Consider the following 22218-nt stretch of genomic DNA (forward strand, 5'->3'; position numbering starts at 1 on the left):
AGAAGAGTAAGTACATACTAGACTTAATTTCCAATATACCATATTAGCCAGTATAACAAACAATTTATATTTATTAAAATTTTACAGCCCCAAAAGGCATTGTAGTGTCAAAATTACTTATAATAATAAATCTATAATATGTGACATTGAAAACAAAGTACTCTATTTCTGAACTTATAGTTCAACTGTACATGTTTACACAACAAGCCATGATCTAAGTGTAGCTACTGATAGCACTTTTCAAAACAAATCCAGTAAAATAAAATCACCCAATTATGTGCCATGTCTTTTTAAAGTAGTCTTCCTAATTATAATAAAGGAAAGAAAGTTTATCAGAATTAGTGAAAACTCCAAATTGCAGATTTGTTTTTCAAGATTTAAAAAACTAAAAACTAAGAGATAAGTGAATATGTATATTCTGGAATTATCAAAGTAATTAATCTAAGTAGTTATAGAAATGCTGAAAAAGTATGTTTACTATTAGGTACCATTTCCATTCTCCTTTATGGTATTGCTATCCTTTTGGCAAATTTGTTTTGGCCAAAACATTCAACAGATCTACTCCATATAAACAATGTTTCATCATTAATAAATCTTAGCTTAGAGTTACAGAAATTACAAGATTCTCTGTAACAGGGGTCAGCAAACATGCCAAATCCAGGCTGCCGCCTGCTTTTGTAGTTTTATTAGAACACAGGCCAGTTCTTTTGTTTACAGATTGTCTATGGCTGCTTTAGAAGAGTAGAGTACTTGCAACAGAGACCATATGGCTCTCAGGGCCATTTAACTATATTTACTATCTGGCTCTTTACAAAAAAAGTTTCATGACTTGTACTCAGTAACATAAAATTGAATTCTATTATTCTCTATTCCCACCAATATTTTACTTGAATGTCAGTGGTAAGATTTCACATAAAGAAGCCGTTACACTTTTTCAGTTCTACCTATCACATTAAATTATCACAAATCCTCAATTAGTGAGCTGAAACTAAATAAGTTATTTTTATTTGGCACAAATAGTAAAAATACATATGTCCAGAAGCAAAACACTTGGACTCTATTTGACAGTTAAAGAATTTCATGAAAGTTCATTGCAATTGAAAGTACAGCTCTAGCGTCAGATCTTAGTTCATCCCAATCTAGTCTACTAGCTAAGAACCGGGGCCCTGCAGTCAGAAAGATTTGATTGGAATCCTGGCTCTGGCTACATGACTTCAGATAGGTTACTTAACTTTGATAAACCTGTTATTTTATCTGTAAAATTAGGATAATAATATTAACTAATATAATTGTTATGAGAATTAAATATGATAATGTCTGTAAACCAATAGCTCACATTTAATGAATACTTATTTCAGATATCAGTTTTTGTACACAACTAAGTATTTTCAAATGATTTTAGCTAAAATTACTGGGATCAACTAATTTTCCATTGGTTCACAATTTAGTGTTTAACCAAGCCATGGCAATAATAAATTATAAGCACAGTATCATTATATAAATGGAACCATCTTTATATTTTGCTACTTTCCATGCAATTTATATAGAAAATTTCAGCTGTTACCTGAACAAATCATATCCTAACATCTGCAAATTAGCTGCTAACTTTATTTTTTACTCACAAGGAGCACCTTAATAGGTGGTTGCATACTAGGAAAGCCATTAAATGCTGCAAAAGGTACTGAAATCAATAAAATCATATTAGGATTTGATAATTTAATTGCTCATTTAAAAATAAGGTATCAAATACTGTAAATCATTTTTCAGCCAACTTTCAGGTAAAGCATAACTCAAAAAGTGGCATTTTTCTTCCAGATAAATACAAATTTAGCATTTATTAGACTACATAAAAGCAGCTATTATCCTTCCTCTTCACGAAGACTTGAGACTACTTCCTCTAAATGTGCATTTACCCAGTGAAAATTACCTGAAATGCTTTTACTATCACTAGTACACCACTGAAAGGAGACTAGCTAACAAAGGACACCGTGTCAAGCATTCCATAAAAGAGACGTACCTTAATAATTCTAAATCTAAATTTAGGCAAAGGGGGAAAATGTAATAGCAGAGTTACAAAAGGGAGAAAACGTAGTTTCATCATTTTCAAAGGAAAAGCAAGTATCAAGGGTTACAATATCTTCAATAGTTTAAAATAACAAGATACCAAATCTATATTTGTCAAACTATTATAAAATATTCTGGTAGTCTCAGATTTATCTACTTTTAACTACTTGTGATTCATAAAGTTTTGTATTAATTACTCTAAAAAGTTTCCAGTACTCAACAAAATAGTCATATTAGATATGTCCAACATTTCCTGCCTTAAACATAAGATACAAAGCCCCCAAAAGAGCCACCAAGCATTCCACATGAATCTGGCAAAAAATCATAAGGAGCATTCCATAAGGTTAATTCTCAACCGGAGTATGTTTTAACACCCTCAATCAATGATCAATGACCCAACAAAAATCATATTCACTGAGGATGATGACATGTCTATATTAGGTTTAAATTCAAAATGAAGCAAACAGACCCATTACCAAGCTCTTTTCAATGAGGTTATTTATTAAGGGTTATGAATAAAGGTTGGTTAGTGGGTACAAAAATATAGTTAGGAGGAATAAGAGCTAGTGTTTGATAGTACAGTAGGGTGACTACAATTAACAATAATGTGTCATTCAAAATAGCTAGAAGAGAAGAATTGGAATGTTCTCAACACAAATAAAAGATAAATGAGGTGATAGATATCCCAATTACTTTGATTTAATCATTATAAATTGTATGCAAGTATTTACCCCCAAAAATATGTACAATTATATATCAATTAAAAATGAAGTAAATAGAACCCAAATGATATATTTTTAAAACTACTATATTAAACAGAAGCTTAAATTAATGATAAAACAGCACAGCTGTGCAAAGCAAAGACTCTGGGATCAAATGGTCATAGTTTTAGCTCCACCCTGTTTACTAGATGTCTATGCTACCTTTTCCAAGTTGATGATATCACTCAGTTCAGCTTTCTCATAATGCGAATACTTACCTCTTATGGTTGTTGTAAAGATTAAATGAGAAAATCAAGACAAAGAACTCAGCCAAAGCACATGCGAAGTACTTAACAGGCAATAACTATTAGCAGAAATAGGGCATATATAAGGTTCCAACGATTATAATAAATAAAAAACTAAGCAATCTAGAATCTCTAAGGCAATTATTTAAAATATATAGATACTAATTTACACATTAAATGTTTCCTTAAAGTTATTTGTGAAGTCGTTTAAATGTATAAATTCACAATTTATATAAAAACTTAAATGTATAATTCTAGCTTGCCATTAAATAATATTGGGATGAATGTTTTATAATACAAATACTTGTCCCTTAATTTATCAGATTTTTAAAATACTCTTTTTATGCTGCTAGAAGGTTTTGTCTTTGTTCTATTATCAAGCTGTAGTAGGAAGAACACCATACAATAATTAGGAGGCCTGGATTTTCATCTAGCTAATAGTACCAGTTCCTTTATTATTTCCATAGGTTACTGAGGAACAGGTGGTGTTTGGTTACATGAGTAAGTTCTTTAGTGGTGATTTGTAAGATCTTGGTGCACCCATCACCCAAACAGTATACACTGCACCCTATTTGTAGTCTTTTATTCCCATCCCCTTCCCGCCCTTTCCCCTGAGTCCCCAAAGTCCACTGTGTCATTCTTACATCTTTGCACCCTCATAGCTTAGCTGCCACTTATGAGTGAGAACATACGATGTTTGGTTTTCCATTCCTGAGTTACTTCACTTAGAGTAATAGTCTCCAGTCTCATCCAGGTCACTGCAAATGCTGTTAATTCATTCCTTTTTATGGCTGAGTAGTATTCCATCATTCGTTCATATATATATATATGAATTATATATATTATATATATATGAATTATATATTATATATAATATATATGAATTATATATTATATATAATATATATGAATTATATATATTATATATATGAATTATATATTATATATAATATATATGAATTATATATTATATATAATATATATGAATTATATATTATATATTATATATGAATTATATATTATATATAATATATATGAATTATATATTATATATAATAAATATATATATGAATTATATTATTTATATAATATATATATCTCTCTCTCTCTTTCTTTATCCACTCATTGGTTGATGACATTTGGGTTGGTTCCACGTTTTTGTGATTGCAAATTGTGCTGCTATAAACATGTGTGCGCAAGTATCTTTTTCGTATAATGACTTCTTTTCCTCTGGGTAGAAACCCCGTAGTGGGATTGCTGGATCAAATGGTAGTTCTACTTTTATTTTTTGAGGAAATCTCCATACTGTTTTCCACAGTGGTTGTACTAGTTTACATTCCCACCAGCAGTGTAGAAGTGTTCCCTGTTCACCACATCCACACCATCATCTTGTATTTTTTTATTTTTTTACTATGTCCATTCTTGCAGGAGTAAGGTGGTATTGCATTTTGGTTTTGATTTGCATTTCCCTGATCATTAGTGATCTTGAGCATTTTTTCATGTTTATTGGCCATTTGTATATTTTCTTTTGAGAATTGTCTATTCATGTTCTTAGCCCACTTTTTGATGAGATTGTTTGTTTTTTCTTGCTCCTTACATGAACTAAAACCCCACTAGATTCCAAATTTCCTTAATATGAATGTTGGCAAAACTACAAAGGCAATATTCATATTTTCCCTAGCACTGGTCAAAGGCTTTCTGAACTACTGTGTCCAGTTCTAAGACTCATAAGAGAAAATTTCAGAAATTGGATTTTAGTAATGGGGGTGGGGGAATCTTTACGCCTATTCACATATGCAGATGTGAAAACTCTTAGGGTGAATTTTGCTTTTTATAATTGTGAAAAAAATTATACTATAGTATAATTTTATACTATAGTACTATAGTTAGGGCACAGGGTTATATTTTCAGGTAAATTTCTATTGTTTTCAGTTCTGTATTTTTTAACTTATTTGAATGTAATTCCTTTAAATAATCAAAATAATAAAGACATCTCTTCCTTCTACTTTCAAAACTTTCTGAAGTCCATGTTCACTGTATATTCTGTTCACATCCACTCATACTAAGCTGCTCCAAATTCAGCTTCTACCCTATTTCGTTATTAAAATTGTATTCTCAATAGGTCAATGTCTTTTTATTGCTAAAAAACGACTTTATAACCTCTTCCTTTCTATAGAGGCAAAGCTTTTTGAAAAACAGAACAAAAAAAAACTTCTCTGCATTTCACTTCTTAACCCAACTCAATCTGGTTTTTGTGCTCCTTTTTAGCTACCACAGTATTACCCACCACTGAAAGTATCATTGCTTTGGTCACCAACAACGTTATAATACCACTACTAATGCTGCGTTATCATAGCTACTCTTTATTAAATCCCTATTTTCTGCTAGGAACCATGCTAGGCACTATATATGAATTTACTAATTTCATCTACTATTTATATCAATCCTTTGGGGTAACTCCTATCCCCAGTTTTCAAAAGAAGAAACCAAAGTTCAATGTCTAAGTAACTTGCTAAAATTCTCACAGTAAAATAAGAGATGGAGCCAGGATTCAAATTCTGGTTTTTATGACAAAAATGCCCATATTCTCTGTGTTATGCAACCTGTCAAATTCAAAGGCCTCATTTCAGTCTGCTACTTACTACCAATCTAGCTCTACTTCTGACTCTGATCATTCATTCTTTTTCCTGGGCTCCTCTTTCTTCATCTACCCTTAAATGTCAATGTTCCCTGTAGTTCTGTCTTAGGTGCTCTTACTCTATTTTCTCTCTCTGGGCAATTTCACTCAATCTCACATTCCAATAATAATCACCTATGCCTCCCCATTATTTCTAATCTGTATATCCATAACCTCAACCTTTCTCCTGAGCTCCATATGAAATAATCAACTACCTATGAACCTCAGCATCTTGCTATAACTCCCATTCAACAGATCCAAAAGTAAATTTATTATCGTCTACAGAAACCAGTATTCCAATTACGTTCTTTATCTGGCTTAACATACTAACACCTAAGCAGTTGTCCAAACAAAAACCTAGGTCACATCTTGATTCTTCCTCCCACCCCCAACCCCTGCCCCGCTTTCCAAATCTATTGCCTGTATCAATCCACTCCTGAATTATCTCTTAAATCTCTTCTTTTTCCTCAACGCTATTGCTGTAACCTTATCTAGTACAGGCCTTTATCTTTTAACTATATTAGATGATATTCCTAACTGATCTCTATGGCTCAGTCATATTCTCTCCAATCCAACATAACTTCCATGTTACCAAAAAAAAAAAAGTATTCTTCATAAAATGCTAACAATGTAAAATTCAAAGCCTCCACTGACTTTATATGTTGTGTATAAGATAAAGTCCTGAACTCCAGAACTATACTACATAATGATGCAGAAAAAGCCCTTCATAATTTGATCCCTTCTTCATATGAACCCTACCTTCCTTTTTCAGGGACATGGCAATATTTGTAGTACCTTGAGGTGCCAAGTTGTTTCTCTCTTCCAGTCCTTGCACATGGAGTAAATCCTTTACCTGAAGAGTACTTTTTCAATCCTATTCTCACAGCAAATTATTATTAAAAGTTATAACGCATTGTAATTCGTGCCTACCTTCATTTTGGTCCTTAGCATACTATTTATTTACATGTGTATACCCCTTTTAATCAAAAGCTAATAAGCAGGAACTACATCTCTGCAGACACATTATGTGGGAAAGGTAACTGGTACAGAGTATGAGCTTAATAAACACCTATGAAATGAATCTATTTTCCTCTTGCATTTCAATGTTAAATTTCCAACTGCCTATTACCCAACTTATTTGGAGTGATAAACAGGAAAATGGCTTCTCAAAAATGTCCCCATCTTCCTGTCCATTCTGTAAATATGTTACATGCAAGGCAGATAAAGATTGCAGATAGAATTAAGATTGCTAATCAGCCTGCTGCATTTAGAATCTCAGCTAACTTCAGGAGTCCATACAAAAAAGCTATCTTTAAGCAGAAAGTTTTCTATTAATAATAATATATACTACTTGCCAGCCTTTAGTTGAGTTTATTCTTTTGTTCTGCTTTTCAAATTAAAAATACATTTTGCTTTATAGTTCTTTGTCTTAACATTTACTTTCCTTTATCACCTTAATAATTTATTTTTGATCTGGCCTAACTTCTAGCAATCTCAACATTAAACAACATGAACCTTGCAGTTCACCAAGGTCCTATTTGGTAAATTACTATTTTATAACATTTAAACGAAATACAGCAATGCCAAAATAAATGTTTACTTTTATTTTCTTCAACTCATTTACTAAGCAACCACTAAGAGTAAAACACCAGTATAAGCACATTGAAGGGGATCAGAGTTGCATATAGAGGTAGCAAGCTATCTTTAAGACAAGAAAAACAAACTCACTAAATATTCTAATACAAGCTAAATGCCATATAATGGGAGCCAACAAAATACTATAGAGTGAAGTGAGGACTTCACAAGAAGTGAGGACTGACAACTTAGTCATCTAGATGGGCTGAAGAAAGGGTTTACAGTGATGATGGCATTTGAGATAAACAATGAAAACTGGACTGGGATAGAAATGCCTTTGTTATCTATATTAAAGTACATGTGGCAGTTTTAAAATAAGACTCCAAAATCCTTTGATTCTCCTTTCAACAAACGAGAGCAGAGGATGTCTGTGTACCCTCCCCTTGAAATTGTACTCTGACTTTGACAAAGAGAACAAAGTTGTGCCAGAATCCAGGACTTTTTGTCTCCTATGCTCCTTGGTCTTGGAACCTGCTACCAGGGAAGAGTAAACTCAAGTGACCCGAGAGAGAAGTCCATGTGGAGAAGAAACAACAGCCAGCACCAACTTAGAAACAACAGCCAGCACCAACTTGACAGCTGTGTAAACCACCTTGATAGTAGATCCTCTGGCTCAGTAAAGTAGCTCTAACTGATATGAGACACAGATAAGCTGTTTCCACCAAACCCTAGCCAAACTGCAAATTTCATGAGCAAAAAAAGAATGCTGTGTTAAATAACTAAATTTTAGGATGGTTTGTTATATACTAAACAATTCTAACAGTATAAATTTGATTCTTATGTAAAGAACATCCAAATTTCTTACAAGGCAAATTTATTAAGGTGAATCTATTATTTTATAAGGCATTTTTCAGATTCTCTTAATCAAACACATCCCCAAAAAACAGCAAAATATAAAGTATTGCTGCATTTGGTATAAAGATCAAAAAAAGATCTATAATTTCTACTCAATACATGCTATGGAACACAAGTGAGTAAACTCTAAAACCTACTGAAATAAGTTGTACTCTATTTGCTAAAACCATTAAATGTCTCTGCAAAAATAACTGATTTTGAATTTAGCTGTGGCAAGATACAATTGACTTTTGTTACATTTCATTAGTAAAGGTGCAGGGTTGAGTACAAAAGGCAAAAGAAAATGTATAGGTGGTTTCCTCCTAGAAAACAATAGGAGGGTCAGTTAAGGATTTGTTTTTAGGCTGGGCGTGGTGATTAAGGCCTGTAATTCTAGCACTTTGGGAGGCCGAGGCTGATGGATCCCTTGAGCCCAGGAGTTCGAGACCAGCCTGGGCAACATAGTGAAACCCCATCTCTACAAAAAGTTAAAAAATTACCTGGGCATGGTGGTACATACTTGTAGTCCCAGCTACTCAGGAGGCTGAGGTGGGAGGATGGCTGGAGCCCAGGATATTGAGGTCACAGTAAGCCATGATGACACCACTGCACTCCAGCCTGGGTGACAGAGTGAGACCATGTCTTCGAAAAAAAAAAGATTCATTTTTAGGGCATCCTCCAAAAATCTAATCATTCTCCCTATTTCAATCATTCACTCCTATGGTGATAACCTATTCCTACAACTTTGCAACCAGAAATAACTGATCCCCTCTCAGGTTTAAGCATCCTGTTCTCCAACCACACTAACCTCTCAGCTTACCTCCTCCAACTGCAAGATCTATAACCCATTAATTATTAATAGGTCAGTGAACATTTTTGGAAAGAGCCACATAATAAACATTTTAGGCTTTGCAGACCACACAAGGTCCTGTTGCATATTCTTACTCTTTATTTTTTAGAATGCTTTGAAAATGTGAAAACATTCTAAGCTGAAGAGCCATAAAACACAGGTCTTGGCCCACATTTGCAGGCTGCAGTTTGTGGATTCCTGTATTAACACTACCAACACCTTTTGACTGTCCATCACTACCACTCATGTCTTTATTTCCCTCATAATCATCTTAAATTCCATAATCCATTGTTATAATGGCTCACCTACAAACAATTTCAGCTCCTGGCCCCCTTTATCAAATTATCTAGTACATTAGGCAGAACTCCAACCCTGGTTAAAACCAACCATTTGCCTACTCCATGCTGGCACCTACGGGGGTGACTGTAACTGGAAAAGCACACAGAATCCTGCATTAAATTTATGACTATTCATTTTAAGTAGCCTTTAGAGTCCCCTGGCATTATTCCATACCTTTTCTTCAAGCCTCCAACATTATCTCCCCCAACCTCATCCTCACTAAGAAAATAGAGACACAATCAGAAAATTGGCTGGGCGCAGTAGCTCACACCTATAATCCCAAAACTTTGGGAGGCTGAGGAGGGCAGATCACTTGAGGTCAAGAGTTTGAGACCAGCCTGGCTGACACGGTAAAACCCCGTATCTACTAAAACTACAAAAATTAGCCAGGTGTCATGGCGGGCACCTGTAATCCCAGCTACTCAGGAGGCTGAGGCAGGAGAATCACTTGAACCTAGGAGGCAGAGGTTGCAGCGAGCTGAGATCACGCCACTGCACTCTAGCCTGGGTGATACAGTGAGACTTCATCTCAAAAAAAGAAAACATCTCAAAAAAAGAACCCGACCACCTACCCATATCTGCCCATGTTCTCAGACTTTCCTCATTGCTAAAGATGAGCTATCACACACTTGTCAAAAGCCAACTTCTCCACTTGTATATTAGATCACATCCCCTCTTGCCTACTCATGGACAGTTCCAAATCAATTCTCCTTACTCTCTCCTCCATCATTAATTATTCCACATGGATACTACTGCAGATCATTCCAAGATGGCCAAATAGGAACAGCTCCAGTCTGCAGCTCCCAGCACGATCAACGCAGAAGACAGGTGATTTCTGGATTTCCAACTGAGGTACCTGGTTCATCTCACTGGGACTGGTTGGACAGTGGGTGCAGCCCACGGAGGATGAGCTGAAGCAGGGTGGGGCATCGCCTCACCCGGGAAGTGCAAGGGGTTGGGAGATTTCCCTTTCCAAGCCAAGGGAAGCCGTCACAGACACTACCTGGAAAATCGGTACACTCCCGCCCTAATACTGCGCTTTTCCAACAGTCAGAGCAAACCACACACCAGGGGACTATATCCCGTGCCTGGTTCGGCAGATCCTATGCCCACGGAGCCTTGCTCACTGCTGGCACAGCAGTCCGAGATCGAACTGCAAGGCAGCAGCCTGGTGTGGGGGAGGGGCGTCTGCCATTGCTGAGGCTTGAGTAGGTAAACAAAGGGGCCAGGAAGCTCGAACTGGGTGGAGCCCACCTTAGCTCAACCAGGCCTGCCTGCCTCTGTAGACTCCACCTCTAGGGGCAGCGCATAGTTGAACAAAAGGCAGCAGAAACTTCTGCAGACTTAAACGTCCCTGTCTGACAGCTCTGAAGAGAGCACTAGTTCTCCCAGCACAGTTTGAGCTCTGAGAACAGCTCAAGTTCTGCCTCCTCAAGTGGGTCCCTGACCACTGTGTAGCCTAACTGGGAGACACCTGCCAGTAGGGGCCGACTGACACCTTAAACAGCCGGATGTCCCTCTGAGACGAAGCGTCCAGAGGAAGGATCAGGCAGCAATATTTGCTGCTCTGCAGCCTCCACTGGTGATACCGAGGCAAACAGGGTCTGGAGTGGACCTCCAGCAAACTGCAACAGACCTGCAGCTGACGGTCCTGTTAGAAGGAAAACTAACAAACAGAAAGGAATACCATCAACATCAACAAAAAGGACATCCACACCAAAACCCCATCTATAGGTCACCATCATCAAATACCAAAGGTAGATAAAACCACAAAGATGGGGAGAAAACAGAGCAGAAAAGCTGAAAATTCTAAAAACCAGAGCGCCTCTTCTCTTCCAAAGGATCGCAGCTCCTTGCCAGCAAAGGAACAAAGCTGGATGGAGAACAACTTTGACAAGTTGAGAGAAGAAGGCTTCAGAAGGTCAGCAATAACAAACTTCTCCAAGCTAAAGGAGGATGTTCCAACCCATCACAAGGAAGCTAAAAACCTTGAAAAAAGATTAGACAAATGGCTAACTAGAATAAACAGCATAGAGAAGATCTTAAATGACCTGATGGAGCTGAAAACCATGGCACGAGAACTATGTGATGCATGCACAAGCTTCAGTAGCCAATTTGATCAAATAGAAGAAAGGGTATCAGTGATTGAAGATCAAATGAATGAAATGAAGTGAGAAGAGAAGTTTAGAGAAAAAAGAGTAAAAAGAAACGAACAAAGCCTCCAAGAAATATGGGACTATGTGAAAAGACCAAATCTATGTTTGATTGGTGTACCTGAAAGTGACAGGGAGGATGGAACCAAGCTGGAAAACACTCTTCAGGATATTATCCAGGAGAACTTTCCCAACCTAGCAAGGCAGGCCAACATTCAAATCCAGGAAATACAGAGAACACCACAAAGATACTCCTTGACAAGAGCAACCCCAAGACACATAATTGTCAGATTCACCAAGGTTGAAATGAAGGAAAAAATGTTAAGTGCAGTCAGAGAGAAAGGTCGAGTTACCCACAAAGGGAAGCCCAACAGACTAATAGCGGATCTCTCAGCAGAAACTCTATGAGACAGAAGAGAGTGGGGGTCAATATTCAACATTCTTAAAGAATTTTCAACCCAGAATTTCACATCCAGCCAAACTAAGCTTCAGAAGTGAAGGAGAAATAATATCCTTTACAGACAAGCAAAGGCTGAGAGATTTTGTCACCACCAGGCCTGCCTTACAAGAGCTCCTGAAAGAAGCACTAAACATGGAAAGGAACTAACGGTACCAGCCACTGCAAAAACATGCCAAATTGTAAAGACTACCGATGCTAGGAAGAAACTGCATCAACTAACGAGCAAAATAACCAGCTAACATCATAATGACAGAATCAAATTCACACATAACAATATTAACCTTAAATGTAAATGGGCTAAATGCCCCAATTAAAAGACACAGACTGGCAAATTGGATAAAGAGTCAAGACCCATCAGTGTGCTGTATTCAGGAAACCCATCTCACGTGCAGAGACACATATAGGCTTAAAATAAAGGGATGGAGGAAGATCTACCAACCAAATGGAAAACAAAAAAAGAGCAAGGGTTACAATTCTAGTCTGTGAGAAAACAGACTTTAAACCAACAAAGATCAAAAGAGACAAAGAAGGCCATTACATAATCGTAAAGGAGTCAATTCAACAAGAAGAGCTAACTATCCTAAATATATATGCACCCAACACAGGAGCACCCAGATTCATAAGGCAAGTCCTTAGCAACCTACAAAGAGACTTACACTCCCACACAATAATGGGAGACTTTAACACCCCACTGTCAATATTAGACAGATCAACGAGACAGGTTAACAAGGATATCCAGGACTTAAACTCAGCTCTGCACCAAGCTGCCCTAATAGGCATCTACAGAACTCTCCACCCCAAATCAACAGAATATACATTCTTCTCAGCATCACATCACACTTACTCCAAAACTGACCACATAGTTGGAAATAAAGCACTCCTCAGCAAATGTAAAAGAACAGAAATTATAACTGTCTCTCAGACCACAGTGCAATCAAATTAGAACTCAGGATTAAGAATCTCACTCAAAACCACACAGCTACATGGAAAATGAACAACCTGCTCCTGAATGACTACTGGGTACATAAGGAAATGAAGGCAGAAATAAAGATGTTCTTTGAAACCAATGAGAACAAAGACACAACATATGAGAATCTCTGGGACACATTTAAAGCAGCGTGTAGAGGGAAATTTATAGCACTAAATGCTCACAAGAGAAAGCAGGAAAGATCTAAAATCGACACCCTAACATCACAATTAAAAGAACTAGAGAAGCAAGAGCAAACACATTCAAAAGCTAGCAGAAGGCAAGAAATAACTAAGATCAGAGCAGAACTGAAGGAGATAGAGACACGAAAAACCCTTCAAAAAATCGATGACTCCAGGAGCTGGTTTTTGAAAAGACCAGCAAAATAGATAGACCACTAGCAAGACTAATAAAGAAGAAAAGAGAGAAGAATCAAATAGACACAATAAAATATCACCACTGATCCCACAGAAATACAAACTACCATAAGAGAATACTATAGACACCTCCACGCAAATAAACTAGAAAATCTAAAAGAAATGGATTAATTCCTGGACACATACACCCTCCCAAGACTAAACCAGGAAGAAGCTGAATCCCTGAATAGACCAATAACAGGCTCTGAAATTGAGGCAATAATAGCCTGCCAACCAAAAAAATTACAGGACCAAATGGATTCACAGCTGAATTCTACCAGAGGTACAAAGAGGAGCTGGTACCATTCCTTCTGAAACTACTTCAAACAATACAAAAAGAAGGAATCCTCCCTAACTCATTTTATGAGGCCAGCATCAGCGTGACACCAAAGCCTGGCAGAGACACAACAAAAAGAGAGAATTTTAGAACAATATCCTTGATGAACATTGATGCGAAAATCCTGAATAAAATACTGGCGAACTGAATCCAGCAGCACATCAAAAAGCTTATCCATGACGATCAAGTTGGCTTCACCCCTTGGATGCAAGGCTGGTTCAACATATGCAAATCAATAAACGTAATCCATCACACAAACAGAACCAAAGACAAAAAACACATGATTATCTCAATAGATGCACAAAAGGCCTTCGACAAAATTCAACAGTCCTTCATGCTAAAAACTCTCAATAAACTAGGTATTGATGGGACGTGTCTCAAAATAATAAGAGCTATTTATGACAAACCTACAGCCAATATCATGCTGAATGGGCAAAAACTGGAAGCATTCCCTTTGAAAACTGGCACAAGGCAGGGATGCCCTCTCTCAGTACTAGTATTCAACATAAGGTTGGAAGTTCTGGCCAGGGCAATCAGGCAGGAGAAAGAAATAAAGGGTATTCAATTAGGAAAAGAGGAAATCAAATTGTCCCTTTTTGCAGATGACATGATTGTATATTTAGAACCCCATCATCTCAGCCCTAAATCTCCCTAAGCTGATAAGCAATTTCGCAAAGTCTCAGGATACAAAATCAATGTGCAAAAATCACAAGCATTCCTATACACCATTGCCAGACAAACAGAGAGCCAAATCATGAGCAAACTCCCATTCACAATTGCTTCAAAGAGAATAAAATACCTAGGAATCCAACTTATAAGGGATGTGAAGGACCTCTTCAAGGAGAACTACAAACCACTACTCAACGAAATAAAAGAGGACACAAACAAATAGAAGAACATTCCATGCTCATGGATAGGAAGAATCAATATCGTGAAAATGGCCATACTGCCCAAGGTGATTTATAGATTCAATGCCATCCCCATCAAGCTACCAGTGACTTTCTTCACAGAATTGGAAAAAACTATTTTAAAGTTCACATGGAACCAAAAAAGAGCCCGCATTGCCAAGACAATCCTAAGCAAAAAGAACAAAGCTGGAGGCATCACACTTCCTGACTTCAAACTATACTACAAGGCTACAGTAACCAAAACCGCATGGTACTCGTACCAAAACAGACATATAGACCAATGGAACCGAACAGAGGCCTTAGAAGTAACACCACACATCTACAACCATCTGATCTTTGACAAACCTGACAAAAACAAGAAATGGGGAAAAGATTCCCTATTTAATAAATGGTGCTGGGAAAACTGGCTAGCCATATGCAGAAAGCTGAAACTGCATCCCTTCCTTACACCTTATACAAAAATTAATTCAAGATGGATTAAAGACTTAAATGTTAGACCTAAAACCATAAAAAGCCTAGAAGAAAACCTAGGCAATACCATTCAGGACACAGGCATGAGCAAGGACTTCATGACTAAAACACTAAAAGCAATGGCAACAAAAGCCACAATAGACAAATGGGATTTAATTAAACTAAAGAGCTTCTGCACAGCAGAAGAAACTACCATCAGAGTGAACAGGCAACCTACAGAATGGGAGAAAATTTTTGCAATCTACCCATCTGACAAAGATATCCAGAATCTACAAAGAACTTAAACAAATTTACAAGAAAAAAATCAAACAACCCCATCAAAAAGTGGGCAAATGATATGAACAGACACTTCCCAAAAGACATTTATGCAGCCAACAGACACATGAAAAAATGCTCATCATCACTGGTCATCAGAGAAATGCAAATCAAAACCACAATGATGTACCATCTCACACCAGTTAGAATGGTGATCATTAAAAAGTCAGGAAACAACAGGTGCTGGAGAGAATGTGGAGAAATAGGAACATTTTTACACTGTTGGTGGGACTGTAAACTAGTTCAACCATTGTGGAAGTCAGTGTGGCGATTCCTCAGGGATCTAGAACTAGAAATACCATTTGACCCAGCCATCCCATTACTGGGTATATACCCAAAGGATTATAAATCATGCTACTATAAAGACACATGCACATGTATGTTTATTGCGGCACTATTCACAATAGCAAAGCCTTGGAACCAACCCAAATGTCCATCAGTGATAAACTGGATTAAGAAAATGTGGCACATATACACCATGGAATACTATGCAGCCATAAAAAATGATGAGTTCATGTCCTTTGTAGGGAGATGGATGAAGCTGGAAACCATCATTCTGAGCAAACTATCACAAGGACAGAAAACCAAATACCACATGTTCTCACTCATAGGTGGGAAGTGAACAATGAGAACACTTGGACACAGAGTAGGGAACATCGCACACCAGGGCCTGTCGTGAGGTGTAGAGAGGGGGGAGGGACGGCATTAAGAGAAATAGCCAATGTAAATGATGAGTTAATGGGTGCAGCACACGAACATGTTACATGTATACATATGTAACAAACCTGCACATTGTGCACATGTACCCTAGAACTTAAGGTATAATAAAATAAATAAAATTGAATTATAGCAAAAAAAATATACTATTGCAGACTAAAGTGATGCATGATGTCTTCTATTTAATAACTTTATTAAAATCCCAAGAAAACAGAGATTACTTACACCTGCCTGATGCATTTTCCAATATACATACCATCCCTGCTACAATGGTCAATCAAGCCAGATAGACAAAATGAAACATAAACCCTGATATGGCTTGGCTCTGTGTCCCCACCCAAATCTCATGTCGAATTATAATTCCCAATGTTTGGGGAGGGACCTGGTTGGAGGTGATTGGATGATGGGGATGGATTTCCTCCTTGCTGTTCTCATGATAGCGAGTGAGTTCTCATGAGACCTGTTTGTTTAGAAGTGTGTAGCACTTCCCCTTTTGTGCTGTCTCTCCTACTCCTCCATGTAGGACATACTTGCTTCCACTTCACCCTTCCACCATGATTGTAGGTTTCCTGAGGCCTCCCAGCCATGCTGCCTGTACAACCTGCAGAACTGTGAGTCAATTAAACCTCTTTTCTTCATTTAAAAAAAAAAAAAATTCACGTCTTCTGGGAGATTTGCAGTAACACACGAACATGCTATCTTTTCTCTCATACAGTAAGCTCACCTGCACTCAAGAAATGCTTGCCCCTCCAGTTACCCATTTCTCTACGCCTTTTTACTCAAGAGTTGTCTCTTCTCATTGTATGTAAGTTTCCTACTCCCATCCTTTCTAACCAGGCTTTTGCTCCCATCCTTTTACTAAAACTGTTCTTTTCAAGGTCACCAACGGCCTCCTTATTGCTACAATCAGTGGTCAATTCTTGACCCTCAACTTAGCAGCAGTATTTGTCACAGATGATCACTACCTTGAAACACTCTCTTCACTTACTGTCCAGGCTCCATACTCTCCTGGGTTACCCATGTCACTGGCCACTTCTTCTCAGTCTCTGTTCCTGGTTCTTCTTCCTTATCCTAACATCTTAACGCAAGAGTATGCTAAAGCATGACCCTTGGTCCTCTCATCTTCTTCCTCTGTAGTAACTTCCTTGGTAGCCTCATCCAGTCTCACTGTTTTAATGCCATCCACATACTGATGACACCCAAACTTGTATCTCCAGCCCAGATAATTCTTGTTTGCCAGACACATATTCGACTGCTTTCTTGAAATCTCTAGTTGGATGTCTAATAGGTATCTCAAACATAACATGTCCAAAACCAACCCTGTTCTTCACCACTCCATCTCAGACTCCCTCCAAAAAGTGTTTCTCTTGCACTTTCCACCATCTCATACTCAGGCCAAAATCTTTAAGGTCATCCTTGACTCCTCCTTCTCTGACTCCATATCCAATGCATCAATAAATCTTTTGGATTCTATTTTAAAAATATATAAAGAATCTGACTATTTCATAAACCACCTTAAGCTGGGGTGAAGAGAAAGAGGAAATTCAGTTTTCAAAAATATAAAAAATTAGTTTGTTTGTTTTTGAGACACAGTCTTGCTCTGTTGCCCAGGATGGAGTGTAGTGGCACAATCTCGGTTCACTGCAAACTCCACCTCCCGGGTTCAAGTGATTCTCCTGCCTCAGCCTCTCGAGTAGTGGGATTACAGGTACCCACCACCACGCGTGGCTAATTTTTGTATTTTTAGTAGAGACGGGGTTTCACCATGTTGGCCAGGCTGGTCTTGATCTCCTGACCTCAGTCATCCGCCCACCTTGGCCTCCCAAAGTTCTGGGATTACAGGCGTGAGCCACCATGCCTGGCCTAGTTAATTATTTTTAAAAACCACCTCCAATATTACTATCCAAGGTCTAAACCAACCTTGTCCAACCCATGGCCCACAGGCTGCGTGTGGCCTAGGATGGCTTTGAATGTAACCAAACACAAATTTGTAAATTTTCTTAAAACATTATGAGATTTGTTTTTTTTTTTTTTTTTTTTTTTTAGCATCAGCTATCATTAGTGTTAGTGTATTTTATATGTAGCTCAAGACAATTCTTCCAGTGTAGCCTAGGGATTGGATATCCCTGGTCTAAGCCATCATCAAATGCTTTCTTACATTACTGCAGTAGCTTCCTAATTAATCTTCCTGCTTTCACTTTTGCTCCCTCTGCAGCCTCTTCTCAATACAGTAGACTTCCTTTTAAGACATCATTGAGACCATGTCAATCCTCTGCTCAAAACAAAACAAAATTTCTTAGAAAAAGAAAAAATCTAATTGAGAACTGAAGTTTTTGCAATGGTCCACATCCTACAAAGGCCCTACATGAGATGATCCCTTGTTACTTTTCTCACTGCCACTCTTCCTACTCTCCCCCTTGCTAGTCTAGTCCAGTCATACAGGCCTCCCTGTTATTCTACAGACATGCTCTTCACTCAGGGTCTTTGCACTTACTGATTCCTCTATCTGGAATGTGCTTCCCTCAGGTATCTAAATGGCTCATACTCTCATTTCTTTCATCAAATGTCACCTTATCAATGAGGTGTTCCCTGACAATCCTATTTTAAATTACAACCTGCCCTCACTCAAGGTACTCCCTATTCACCATACTTTATTTTCTCCTAACAATAATGTACTGTCTACCTATCTCCTGACTCCCCACAAAGGGAGAGAAACGTTTTTCACTGTTTTGTTCACTACTGTATCACCAGGGCCTAAAATGTACCTGGCAGATAGCACTCAGTAAACATTTATTGAAAAAAAAAAAAAAAAAGAATAAATCAGACAGTAGTGCATAAAGATGAAATTTAGTTCTGTATACCAATTAAAACCTTAAAGACAAGTTTAATTTTCACCAGCTCCAAATATCTAGATTTCTTTAGAAATCTATAGAAATTATTCAGGAATTTACACTGTGGCAAATTCTATTTTTCACTTACATCCAAACTATTACATTTTAATCTACTAAAGACATTAAGTCTTTCCATCTCCCAGTCTATAATTTCTACAGAACTAGAATACTAAGCATCTAAGCAGAAAATAATTCCATTTAATGTGTATATATACATATGTTTACTTTTATGTTTGGTTCTTCCTTCATATCAAGTGGTGGCCCTGATTTTCTAAGATTAAGTACCCATAGATAAAAATTCCTTACAGAAAAGAGTTGGGGCAAAACTGTCAAAGTCATCAAAAATAAGGAAAGTCTGAGAAACTGTCAGAGCCTAAAGAAGTCTAAAAAGACAACAGAATGTAATGTTGTATCTGGATGGGATCCTAGAACTAAAAAGACATCAGATAAAAACTAAGGAAATATGAATAAACTATGGACTTTAGTTAACAATAAAGTATCAAACTGTAACAAATGTACCACATGTTAATATAAGAGAAACTCAGCACACTAGTAGGTGGGAGTATTTATATTATCTTTGCTATTTTTGTATACATCTAAAATTATCCTAAAAAATAAAGTCTATTAAGGGGTGAGAGTGTAGGGACTAGGTTAGTTGAGGGTAACTGTCTGGTAAACGTGATACTCTTTTTAGTGTTAAACCTCAGCAAATCAAAGAATCCTATCCTCAAAATGTATAATCAATAATATTCATCATGAACAACTTAATAACAAAAAATAAAAAGAAAGATGCCTAGTACACATGAATCAAAGTTCTGGTTCAGCAATCATGCAGGAGAGTTACTAAGATAAGGCTATCACAATCAGATTCATTTTGGAAAGATCTTTTCAAGGGCACATACGTACAATACATATATCTTTTAGTATTTCTTTTCCACTTTCTATTGTTTAAGTTTAGAAACACGCTAAATTCTAAAAACAATAAGAAAGAAAAAGAGAGAACAGTGGTTAAGCAAAAAAATAAAGACCTGACTTCAAATTCATGGAAATATGGAAATTAAACAAAATTAATGACTAAGTCATCTACAGAAATGATAGGAACTAAGAGATATTCAACACGAGTAAATTAAACACAAAACTAAAGTATAATTCTCAAAAAGTAGAATAAAGCTGGGATATAATTTAGAATTTTTTAAGTTAAGAAAAAATTCCATTCAGTATGATATTCGCTGTGGGTTTGTCATAGATAGCTCTTATTATTTTGAGATAAGTCCCATCAATACCTAATTTATTGAGAGTTTTTAGCATGAAGGGTTGTTGAATTTTGTCAAAGGCCTTTTCTGCATCTACTGAGATAATCATGTGGTTTTTGTCTTTGGTTCTGTTTATATGCTGGATTACATTTATTGATTTGCGTATGTTGAACCAGCCTTGCATCCCAGGGATGAAGCCCACGTGATCATGGTGGATAAGCTTTTTGATGTGCTGCTGGATTCGGTTTGCTAGTATTTTATTGAGGATTCTTGCATCAATGTTCATCAAGGTTATTGGTCTAAAATTCTCTTTTTTGGTTGTGTCTCTGCCAGGCTTTGGTATCAGGATGCTGGCCTCATAAAATGAGTTAGGGAGGATTCCCTCTTTTTCCTTTTTTTTTTTTAATTTTTATTTTATTATTATACTTTAGGTTTTAGGGTACATGTGCACAATGTGCAGGTTTGTTACATATTGATTGGAATAGTTTCAGAAGGAATGGTACCAGCAACTCCTTGCACCTCTGGTAGAATTCGGCTGTGAATCCATCTGGTCCTGGACTTTTTTTGGTTGGTAAGCTATTGATTATTGCCACAATTTCAGTGCCTGTTATTGGTCTATTCAGAGATTCAGCTTCTTCCTGGTTTAGTCTTGGGAGGGTGTATGTGTGGAAGCATTCCCTTTGAAAACTGGCACAAGACAGGGATGCCCTCTCTCACCACTCCTATTCAACACAGTGTTGGAGGTTCTGGCCAGGGCAATCAGGCAGGAGAAGGAAATAAAGGGCATTCAATTAGGAAAAGAGGAAGTCAAATTGTCCCTGTTTGCAGATGACATGATTGTATATCTAGAAAACCCCATCGTCTCAGCCCAAAATCTCCTTAAGCTGATAAGCAACTTCAGCAAAGTCTCAGGATACAAAATCAATGTACAAAAATCACAAGCATTCTTATATGCCAATAACAGACAAACAGAGAGCCAAATCATGAGTGAACTCCCATTCACAATTGCTTCAAAGACAATCAAATACCTAGGAATCCAACTTACAAGGGATGTGAAGGACCTCTTCAAGGAGAACTACAAACCACTGCTCAATGAAATAAAAGAGGATACAAACAAATGGAAGAACATTCCATGCTCATGGATAGGAAGAATCAATATCGTGAAAATGGCCATAAGGCCCAAGGTGATTTATAGATTCAATGCCATCTCCATCAAGCTACCAATGACTTTCTTCACAGAATTGGAAAAAACTACTTTAAAGTTCACATGGAACTAAAAAAGAGCCCGCAACACCAAGTCAATCCTAAGCCAAAAGAACAAAGCTGGAGGCATCACACTACCTGACTTCAAACTATACTACAAGGCTACAGTAACCAAAACAGCATGGTACTGGTTCCAAAACAGAGATATAGATCAATGGAACAGAACAGAGCCCTCAGAAATAATGCCGCATATCTACAACTATCTGATCTTTGACAAACCTGACAAAAACAAGAAATGCGGAAAGGATTCCCTATTTAATAAATGGTGCTGGGAAAACTGGCTAGCCATATGTAGAAGGCTGAAACTGGATCCCTTCCTTACACCTTATACAAAAATTAATTCAAAATGGATTAAAGACTTACATGTTAGAACTAAAAACATAAAAACACTAGAAGAAAACCTAGGCATTACCATTCAGGACATAGGCATGGGCAAGGACTTCATGTCTAAAACACCAAAAGCAATGGCAACAAAAGCCAAAATTGACACATGGGATCTAACTAAACTAAAGAGCTTCTGCACAGCAAAAGACTACCATCAGAGTGAACAGACAACCTACAAAATGGGAGAAAATTTTTGCAACCTACTCATCTGACAAAGGGCTAATATCCAGAATCTACAATGAACTCAAACAAGTTTACAAGAAAAAAACAAACAACCC

General features: G+C 37.2%; 1 protein-coding gene across 1 annotated transcript in view; it reads right to left on the bottom strand.

Moving 5' to 3' along the window:
• Positions 1 to 22218, bottom strand: part of LNPK (lunapark, ER junction formation factor) — an 86854-nt gene that overhangs the window by 23232 nt on the left and 41404 nt on the right. The window lies entirely within an intron of this gene.

Source organism: Nomascus leucogenys, chromosome 22a (assembly GCF_006542625.1).
Source record: "Nomascus leucogenys isolate Asia chromosome 22a, Asia_NLE_v1, whole genome shotgun sequence".
Taxonomy (NCBI): domain Eukaryota; kingdom Metazoa; phylum Chordata; class Mammalia; order Primates; family Hylobatidae; genus Nomascus; species Nomascus leucogenys.